This window comes from Aquarana catesbeiana, linkage group LG01 (genome assembly GCF_042186555.1).
Source record: "Aquarana catesbeiana isolate 2022-GZ linkage group LG01, ASM4218655v1, whole genome shotgun sequence".
NCBI lineage: Eukaryota > Metazoa > Chordata > Amphibia > Anura > Ranidae > Aquarana > Aquarana catesbeiana.
The window spans coordinates 889,163,298-889,173,831 of NC_133324.1; the positions used below are offsets into that span (position 1 = coordinate 889,163,298).

The 10,534-nt window shown below is 46.2% G+C and overlaps 1 protein-coding gene across 4 annotated transcripts in view; it reads right to left on the reverse strand.

Moving 5' to 3' along the window:
- Positions 1 to 6,604, reverse strand: part of SH3BP2 (SH3 domain binding protein 2) — a 112,974-nt gene extending 106,370 nt beyond the window's left edge. Inside the window, exons 1-2 of one of the 4 annotated variants that reach the window (XM_073610898.1) lie at positions 6,388 to 6,604; positions 6,156 to 6,245 (exon numbers count right to left, since the gene is read on the reverse strand). The gene's annotated coding sequence lies outside the window, so the exon portion shown is untranslated. Of the gene's footprint in view, positions 1 to 6,155; positions 6,330 to 6,387 lie in introns of those variants that run through there. The other 3 variants (XM_073610895.1, XM_073610896.1, XM_073610894.1) reach the window with 3 other exon arrangements.
- Between the last annotated feature and the right edge of the window lie 3,930 nt (positions 6,605 to 10,534).

Consider the following 10,534-nt stretch of genomic DNA (forward strand, 5'->3'; position numbering starts at 1 on the left):
AAACCTACCAAGACATGGCCGTCCACCTAAACTGACAGGCCGGGCAAGGAGAGTATCAGTCAGAGAAGCAGCCAAGAGGCCCATGGTAACTCTGAAGGAGTTGCAGAGATCCACAGCTCAGGTGGGAGAATCTGTCCACAGGACAACTATTAGTCGTGCACTCCACAAATCTGGCCTATATGGAAGAGTGGCAAGTAGAAAGCCATGAAAAATCCCATTTGCAGGTTGCAAGAAGACACATGGGGGACACAGCAAACATGTGGAAGAAGGTGCTCTGGTCAGATGAGACCAAAATTGAACTTTTTGGTCTAAAAACATAATGCTATGTGTGGCGGAAAACTAACACTGCACATCACCCTGAACACACCATTCCCACCCTGAAACATGGTGGTGGCAGCATCATGTTGTGGGGATGCTTTTTTCTGCAGGGACAGGGAAGCTGGTCAGAGTTGATGGGAAGATGGATGGAGCCAAATACAGGGCAATCTTGGTGTGATCGTGTGTAGGCAAGTCCGTTTCAGCAGAACTTCGTCAAAAAATCATCAGAGTTAACTTCGAGGGAAAAAACGGTCGTGTGTACGCGGCATTAGACGTAATTTCCTATTGGGAGTATCTCACTAAAAATTATGTTTTTTTTGCAGGGGATGCTTGAAATCTGACTTGCCCTCCACTGCAGATAATCAAATCTGAGTCTGAGTAAACCACCAGCTCGCCATTATCTAACTCCCTGCCTGGTCCTTCACCGTGTCTGTCAGTGCTGTGCTCAGTATCTCTGAGGCAGCCCTCTCCATTGGCCTCATGGGCGGCATCAGCGCTGATAAGGAATTTTTCTCTCACATTCTTGATCTCTATGCCTGTATCATGTCAAACACGTGAAAATAAACCTGACAGCCAGACATGTAGCATTTTCAGAAAGAAGTTAGCTATGGCAGCCTGCACCCATGACCTTTTCTTAACTAGAATTTCCTACACAGCAGTGAAGGTTGCATTGTCTCTCATGTGCAGTTACAGCATCTTGTATAGGAGTGTGAGAGTGAAAATAAGAATAAGAAAGCTATTCTCCCCCATATCAGCCCCCCTTGTCATGAATCATCAGCTATTCATTTTACACCACACATTTCCCTCCAGGCTGGCAGCAATGAAAAACAAAAAGGTAGAAAAATCCCCTAATACAGACACATCGAACAAACAGTGAGAATTCCAAGAGGCACAAGGTTAACATTTTGTGTGCTCCACTCCTTCCAGACTGACATCCAGAATGGGGACACTCTAATGCCGCATACACACGATCGGACTTTCCGCCAACAAAACCGTGGATTTTTGTTCGAAGGTTGTTGGCTCAAACTTGTCTTGCATACACACAGTCACACAAATGTTGGCCCAAAATCCAAATGTGGGAATGCGGTGACATACAAGACTTACCACGAGCCGAGAAAAAAGAAGTTCCATAGCCAGTGTGGCTCCTTCTGCTTTATTCCGAGCATGCGTGAACTTCTGTGCGACGGACTTGTGTACACACGATGGGACTTTCCAACAACAAAGTTTTGTTGGCGGAAAATTTGAGAACCTGCTAAGAAACATTTGTTGGTGGAAAGTCCGACAGCAAATGTTCGATGGAGCATACACATGGTCGGACTTTCCGTCAACAAGCTCACATCCAACGTTTCCCATTGGAAAATCCGACCTTGTGTATGTGGCTTAAGGCTCGGGTTCACACCTATGCAGTTTGCTTTTGATCTGTTTCAGCAGTGCTTTTTGCGTTTTTGATGTTTTTTTTTTTTTTTTTTTTTTTAACACAATTTTTGAAGCTTTTTGCTTTTTTTTAGTTAATTTGTTGATGGGTGGATAAAAAAAAAGCAAATTGCAGCAAAATCACGGCAAAAACACACCAGGTGTATTTCTGTAGATGTTCCATTTAAGTCTATTGACCCAAAAACACATTGTTTTGTTTGTAAAAAAGTCCCTGACCCTTTCCAAAAATGCAGTGCCTGAAACAAGCATAAATGTGAACATGTTCCATAGGAAATGGACTGTAGTGCATTTCTGCAAAAAGCCAAAAACCCCCCCCAAAAACGCATAGGTGTGAACCAAGCCTAATACAGGAGGTGTGTTACTGGCTGGATCACCAGATGAAAACAGAGGGGGGAAAAAGCCAAAAAAATCCAATGCAGCGATCTAATGATTGGTAAGCTGCAATACATTACATTTTTGGCTTTGGGTTTACTACTGCCTTAAAGAAGCTCTGTCAGCAAAAAAAAATATTGTATATGTAAAAAAATAAAATAAATATATATATTGTATATATAAGCATATACTGTATATTGGCACCCTATTGAAAACACATTCATACTCCTCATTTAGGGGATCTTGGCAGAAGGATTTACATCACCTGTATATAAACATTACAAGCTGCATAGAGCATATTGTAGAGTGGACTTCATGACAGGTCCCCTTTACATGCCACATCCCCTGATTTCTCTGTCAATATCAACGGCTCAACTATCAACCCATCCCCCCCACACGGTCCTAGGTTTTGTAATCCTGGACTCCGAACTAACCTTTCGGGCCCCACGTCCAATCGCTATCCAAAATTTGCCGCCTCAACCTCTGCAAAATTTCCAAGATACTTCCCTTCCTAACCAATGTCACCACAAAGCTTCTAATCCATTACTTGGTCACCTCTCGCCGCGACTACTGCAACTCTCTCCTCACTGGCTTGGCTCTAAATAGGCTATCCCCACTTCAGTCCATCATGAACGCTGCTGCAAAGCTCACCCACCCTACAAACAGCTTTGGCTGCCACTCAACCAACAAATTAAATTAAAGATACTAACAATAACTTTCAAAGCCATCCACAACCTGGCCCCCACAGCTACATCACTAACCTAGTCTAAAAAATACCAACCTAATTGTTCTCTTCGCTCCTCCCAAGACGTCCTGCTCTCTAGCTCCCTTGTCACTTCATCCCATGCTCGCTTCCAGGACTTCTCCAGAGCCTCTCCCAACCTCTGACTTTCTCCCACTTTCTCCACTTTCAGACGATCCCTGAAAACTCATCTCTTCAGAGAAGCCTATCTGGCCCCCACCTAACAACTGCACATTTATTTTCTCCATCAGCACATCCCCCATAGTTATTACCTCTTGTATCTCTTGACCTTCCCTCTTAGACTGTAAGCTCTAATGAGCAGAGCCCTCTGATTCCAACTGTATTAAAGTGTATTGTATTTGTACTGTCTACCCTCAAGCTGTAAAGCGCTGCGTAAACTGTTGGCGCTATATACATCCTGTATTATAATAATAATAATATAGTCCCTGCATTGATCTTGATGATGTCAGGGGCATCTGACCGCTGGAGTGCAGGGGAGAAAAGGCTGCAGGGACCAGTCTAGCAGTGCAGAGGAGCCTGCAAAACTGGAGGATCATCTAAATAAAACTGCTTATCCCGGTCCCCTAGATATAAAAATTAACAGAAAACCCTTGTAGTGTGGACGCAGCCACAATGCAAGTGAGGACCTTTATTTTTCCCAGATATTAGCTTTAAGTGCTTGGTATTGCTACTGGTATAGGAAGATGCTTTATTACGTACTGTACTCCCTGCTTCGGAAGGCTTCAGTGCTGTCCTTTTTCCTCTTGCGCTCCAGGCTGGGGGCATCATCAGGTACAATGAACTCTGCATTGTACTTGGAGGAGGTGAGCATGGAACCACAGCAGAGAGAGCCTTAGTGAGGCAGCAGCGCTGGACCGGTTGCATGGATGGATTACACCTTCTGGAGCCAGGGAGAAGTTATTACTTCTTATTCCTGTACCCACTACTCTTAAAGTGGAAGTAAAGTTAGAAAAAAAAATATTTCCCTGCAAGGTAAAGTCATAATGTGCAGGTATGCAACCATCAAAAACGTACCTTGAAACTATGCCCTCTAGCAGCACTCTGTTGCTGCTGACAGGACTTCCATCTTCACCCGATTGTCCTTCCGGGTTCGCGGGCTGGGGTCCTTTTACTGGCTGAGATGCAATGATGTCACTCCCACGCATGCGCATGGGAGTCACTGTTCACGGCACAGGGCTTTGAAGGAATGGCATGGGCATAGGGGTGTGCCTGGGCACACCCTAATCACTATGTTTAGTGCCCATTCCCCCCCTCCTGGCCAGGCTTCCCCCCGTGTTATGCCTCCCCCGGCTGCTGGGGGGGGGGGGGGTATTTCAAGATGGAGAGTGGGGGAAAGGGCTAGTAAACATGTCTTTTACTGGCCCCCTTTCTTTTCTAAATGAACAGAGCAAGCACACTCACTCACTGTGTTCATTCAGAAACTGAAGCATAGTAAACTATGCTTCAGTTTCTTCAATTTTCTGCAGATTTTCCCATTTACAACTCATTGACCAGTATATTGAGGGCTCAGGAATCAGTTGGCTGTGGTTTCTCCTGGCCCACTCTCCAATCACTTCGGGAGGATGGTCGGTGCCCTGCCTCAACCCCGGTTGAGACGGTTATATCTCACACCCTAACAGATCCCATTGCTGGCGACTCTCCTTGACTTTTGGGCTATTTTGTAAGTAGCTTCTCTATTCAAAGTAGACAATGGACATTTCTGATACGATTTTCTCTATTAGCTGGAGGTTCCACATGTATCAATATTTATGATATTCCTTTGTTTTTCTCAGTTAAATTATGCATCCCACCCCTGATGACTGGCAAGAAGCCAAGAAACGCGTCGGGTTCGCAAACTAAGGATGCCCTATCAAGCCTAAATCATATCCCTGACATTTATCAATTTTTTATCGAGTTTTCTCATTTCATGCGATTTTGTGATTTTGATTGGCGATTTTAATTCATGTATTTCTGTTATGAATTGCATATATGTATGTCCATTGATTTGTTTTACACTACTGAGTCTTCAATGATTGTTACTGCTAAATATGCTTATATATCAATTCATGTGACTATGTCTGTATCTATACTACTTTATTGGTACTGTATGCATCAAAATCATGGACTTGACTATAAATTAAATCCAATCATTTTACCTACTCACATGTATTCATTATTATTATACTTTCAATTGACATGCTTCATTTAAAGTCCCACTTGCCCCTCTCTTTTTCTTTTATATATGCTTCAGTTTCTGAATGAACAAGAAGCTGCTCAGCACAGAGCACTTCCCATTTATCTCAACTGAGGCTGCAGAGAAAAGCATTAGAGTTTTGGGGTGCACAACAACCCAATGCAATAGGCTGTGCAAACCTATGGGCATGGGTATGCAGTTCTTTCAGAGAGCATGCACTGGTGATGTCACCGGCTTCAGGGACACTGAATATCTCCTAAACAGTGCACATTTAAGAGATATTCCTGGTATCTACAGGTAAGCTTTTTTATAAATTTGCCTGCAGGTTAAAGTGTCCGGAGGCAGACTTTACTACCACTTTAAGAAGTATTTAACCCTTAGAGAGTAGGGGCCCCCACTGCAAGGGGTATTTGAATTGGGCTTTAAAGTAAAAATGTCATGAAAAAAACAATGAAGCTGCCATTGCTGGATGTTTTGCAAAAAACAATGAAGCTGCCATTGCTGGATGTTTTGCAAAAAACTGCAAGCTCCCTGGCTGTTATGGTGACCACTGGCATCAATACTTTTTTTTCACTTTAAATGCAATGCAATATACTTATTTTAGGCATGTATACAGCACCAGCAATTTACACAACACTCTACATACAAGCACACCAGTTTCTGCTCTCTAGAATGTTATAAACTATGGTTCAGAGATTACATGCACGGGGAAGTTTTGAAAGGAGCCAATCCCCCCCCCCGCATGTCTTTGGAGTGTGGATTGCACCCCATGCAAGCACGGGGGGAACATGCAAACTCCATGCAGATAGTGTCCTGCCTGTGATTCAAACCAATGACTCAAGGGCTGCAAAACAGATGTGCTAACCACTAAGCTGTGTCATTTTTCTCACTGTAAATGTGAATATAAAATAAGATGAAATATGGAAAAAGCACACACTCGTACAAGGTCTCCCAGCAAAGCAGCACAGTGGCACACAAATTGCAAATAAGAATGTATTAAATCATCACACAATCCTTTCTGTATAGATCTGCATCTGTTAGCTGTAGCAATGTATGAGTATAAACTACAAAGTCTGAGTTGTATGGGTGACTTACCTGTTCTGTAGGAGGACAGCTCTTCAGGGACTGGGCTCTTCTTCATCCAGTTCCAGGGGCCCCAGTCACACACCTCTGTTCACATTATTTCTGAACGAGAGAAGGAAAGAAGAGACACACTGAAAAAATGTGAGCAGTGTGAGTAGTACCTCCTTCCTCCAACCTTCCCCATCCCTGCCATCGGCCCTCCTTCTGTCCAGCCTCCTTATCATCGTACCTGGCATGTCCTTACCTGGGAGAGCTTGTTCTACGTTGAGTCATCTTGTGCAGAGCTCTGCTCAGGTCTAATGCAGATACAGTACAATAGATTTTCTGTATTCACCAGCCATTTCCTTCCTGCTTTGTGTTCCTTTCTTGTATACATGTACACGTCTTACATTTCAGCGCTTCTTCCCCCTTAGAATCTAGAGCAAGTTTCTGTATGAGCCTTCAAATGTTTCAGCTTCGAGGCGGGAGGAAGAAACCAGATACAATTCTGGTCGAGGGGACTGCTAAAGAAACGTTTTTTTTCATGAATTCAGTGACATTGTATGGATGAACACTTTTGCGTGATCCACTCCATAATATAGCTAAAATAACCTGAATTTGAAAGCTTTCATGAAAAAAAGGCTACTAGGCAATAGAAGTAGATAACATTAATAAACTCACCCTTTAAAAGTTTAAAGTGAGTGTAAAGCTTTGTTTTTTTTTTTTTTTTAAAATAACAAACATGTCATACTTACCTCCACTGTGCAGCTCGCTTTGCACAGTGTGGCCCCGATCCTCGATTTCTGGGGGCCCGGCGGCTCTCGCGGCTCCTTCCCGCATCAGATAACCCCCTAGGACAGTGATGGCGAACCCTGGCACTCCAGATGTTTTGGAACTACATTTCCCATGATGCTCATGCACTCTGCAGTGTAGATGAGCATCATTGGAAATGTAGTTCCAAAACATCTGGGGTGCCAAGGTTCGCTATCACTGCCCTAGGAGAAGCGCTCTCCCAGGGGTTTACCTTGTGGGCGCTCTCCTGAGTCCAGCATTTGCGTCCATAGACATGAATGCCGGGCTCGGCCCTTTCGCCCGCATCATTGGATTTGATTGACAGCAGCGGGAGCCAATGGCTGCGATGCTATCAATCTATCCAATCAAGTGCTGAAAACCCAGGGCAGAGGGACCGCGCGTCCTCGCCGTTGGAAATTCCAGGGCTCATGTAAAACGGGGGGCCGGGGGGCCAGTGAATGACAGAAGTTTTTTCACCTTAATGCATAGGATGCATTAAGGTGAAAAAACACAAGGGTTTACAACCCCTTTAAGCTTTATGAAAAAAAATTACTAAATGCACATATTTTTGTAGAAAAAAAAAAAGTGCATTTGTCATTTTTTCTTACAAGAGCTTGCAAAGCATTGCACCAACGATAATTGTGTGCATTGTCAGGTTCCGGGCACACTTTCTGTCCAGCTTTCTTCCCACACTTCTGTACAGGCTCTCAGGTACAGTGGAACCTTGGTTAACGAGTAACGCAGTTCACAAGCATTTTGAAAGACGAGCAACTTTAAAAAAAAAAAATCTGACTCGGGTTGCGAGTGTTGTCTCGCAAAACGAGCAGAGTTCAAGCTAATGGGGTGTGCAGTATCGCATTTGGCCAGAGGTGCGGGGGCACCGGTGAGGCTTGGAATGGTTTGGAGCCGTTCGGAAATATTCGGAATCACTTGGAAATACTCAGTTTCTGAGTGTTTCCGAGCCTTTCTGAGTTCAGCCGAGCTATCCTCCGAGTATTTCCGGCACCCCCCCCACCTCTGGCCACATGCGGTATTGCATGCAATAGAAGTCAATGTAGAACGAATCATCTTAGTTTCCATTGACTTCTATGGGGAAACTCGCTTTGATATGCGAGTGCTTTGGATTACAAGCATTCTCCTGGAACAGATTATGCTCGTAATCCAAGGTTCCACTGTACAAAGCTGGAGGAAGAGTGAATGGACTAGGAGCATGCTTATCAGTCTGCTCATAGTCCATTGAGAACTACAGGCCGACTGCCACGGTGGAAGACGGCACTTTCTTCATTCTCAGATCCCGGTGAATTAATGACGTGGATGCAAGGCTGTACTGTATTAAATTTGACAGGAACTGCGGGAGAAGAACCCCTACCTGGTTTCACGGGGAAGGAGGGAGGTGAGGGGGTGTGCTGGAACATGTTACACCCTAAATATGAGTGTAACGTGTTCCACAGGTGAACTTATCCTTTAGTGTAACTTTTCAAGAAGAAATAGCAAAGAAAGAGATCCTCTCACCAGACCCATGGGGCCTAACTATGAATCATGGGGGCCCCATAGCTGAATTTCGATGGGACCCCCTGCTAACTCTTTATGTATCAGCTGACAGCGTCAACTGTGACTATAAGTTAAATACATTTTTTATCCCTTTAAGCCTTTAGGAGATTCTAAATGCCGGGCGGAGATGGGCATTTCGATTACGCGACCGCTGTGATTGGCTGTCACCGTAGTCACATGATCGTAAAGATCCCGGTAGCAAGTATGCATCGGGAGCTTTCCAGAATCCGCTAGTAAGAGCTTGTTTACACTTGCTTCGACTTCAACACACATTAAAGCATCTACCACTTCAACATGCTTTTTTTATGTGTTTTTAATGCTTCTGTGACGCTTTGATGATGCTTTGAGGGTGCATTTTTGAAGCTTTAATGAAGCAGATGCCGTGTGTGTGTTGATATCTCATACCTGCAATTTATCCAAAACAAAGTGAAGCTAAAGCTGAATAAAAGCCTCTCCAAAGCTGCATGTGCTTCAAGTGAGCTTCTTTGGAGGCTTTGAAGATGCTTTGAAGCACCACTAAAGTGACATGGGGTATAATTTTTGAAGGGAAGCAAAGCAAAGAAAACACAATGTTTGAATAGGACTATAAGGTAACCCTTTCATTTAGCGACTGGGGTTTTGATTGGCCTTCAAAGAGCTTTAAGAAAGCATGTCCAGTACCATGTTTTGAATCACGAGCCCTAACTGGGCACACACTTTCAGCACAGAAAGATGTTTACCATAGTTGCCAACAGTCCCGATTTTCCCGGGACAATCCCGATTTTGGGACCCTTGTCCCGATTTAATTTTGTCCCGGGTGTTTTCCCGAATTTTTGGGGTTTGTCCCGAGAAAATCGTGAGTGTTTTTGTAAAAAACGGCAACGGCTCCACAAAAATGGCCGCCGTTGCCTCCACGAGTCAGTCACAAAGTTCCCCTTGTGTTCAGTGCAGGGGAGAGGGGCAGCCAATCCGCTTCTCTCTTCAGTGTACAAATAGAAAATTCTATTGTACACTGAAGCCTATTGGCTGGAGGGATTGGCAACCCCTCCCCGCTCTACACTGAACACAAGGAAGACGTGATCAGCCTCCACTGCCATCACCCTCCGCCCCCGTGTGTCCAACGGAGCTCTGAGGAATAGTGGGAGTGACGGGAGGGAAGAAGGGAGGCTTTCATCTGGCTGTTCAGGAGTTGTCTGACCTGTGAGTAGTGGCCTGTCAGTGTAGTGGGGGAGAAGAGAGATAGGGGGAGGGGGTGTACTCAGTGTATGGGAGGCTTGGAGCTTTCCCTGCAGTACACTTCTCAAAGGCTGAGGTCCAGCATGGATGGACTGGGGCTCCGCTGGCTGGGGACATTGATGGTCCTGGCTCCCCTCTTGCACACCATGTCACCACCATACCTGCACCCCTCTCCCCCCGTGTCACCACCATACCTGATTCCCCCCTCCCCCCTGTGTCACCAACATACCTGCACCCCCCTCCCCCCTGTGTCACCACCATACCTGCACCCCCCTCTCCCCCCCCTGTGTCACCAACATACCTGCACCCCCCTCTCCCCCCCTGTGTCACCACCATACCTGCACCCCCCTCTCCCCCCCGTGTCACCACCATACCTGCACCCCCCTCTCCCCCCCTGTGTCACCACCATACCTGCACCCCCCTCTCCCCCCCCTGTGTCACCACCATACCTGCACCGCCCTCTCCCCCCCCTGTGTCACCACCATACCTGCACCGCCCTCTCCCCCCCGTGTCACCACCATACCTGCACCGCCCTCTCCCCCCCGTGTCACCACCATACCTGCACCCCCCTCTCCCCCCCCTGTGTCACCACCATACCTGCACCGCCCTCTCCCCCCCGTGTCACCACCATACCTGCACCCCCCCTCTCCCCCCCCGTGTCACCACCATACCTGCACCCCCCCTCTCCCCCCCCGTGTCACCACCATACCTGCACCGCCCTCTCCCCCCCGTGTCACCACCATACCTGCACCGCCCTCTCCCCCCCGTGTCACCACCATACCTGCACCCCCCTCTCCCCCCCCTGTGTCACCACCATACCTGCACCGCCCTCTCCCCCCCGTGTCACCACCATA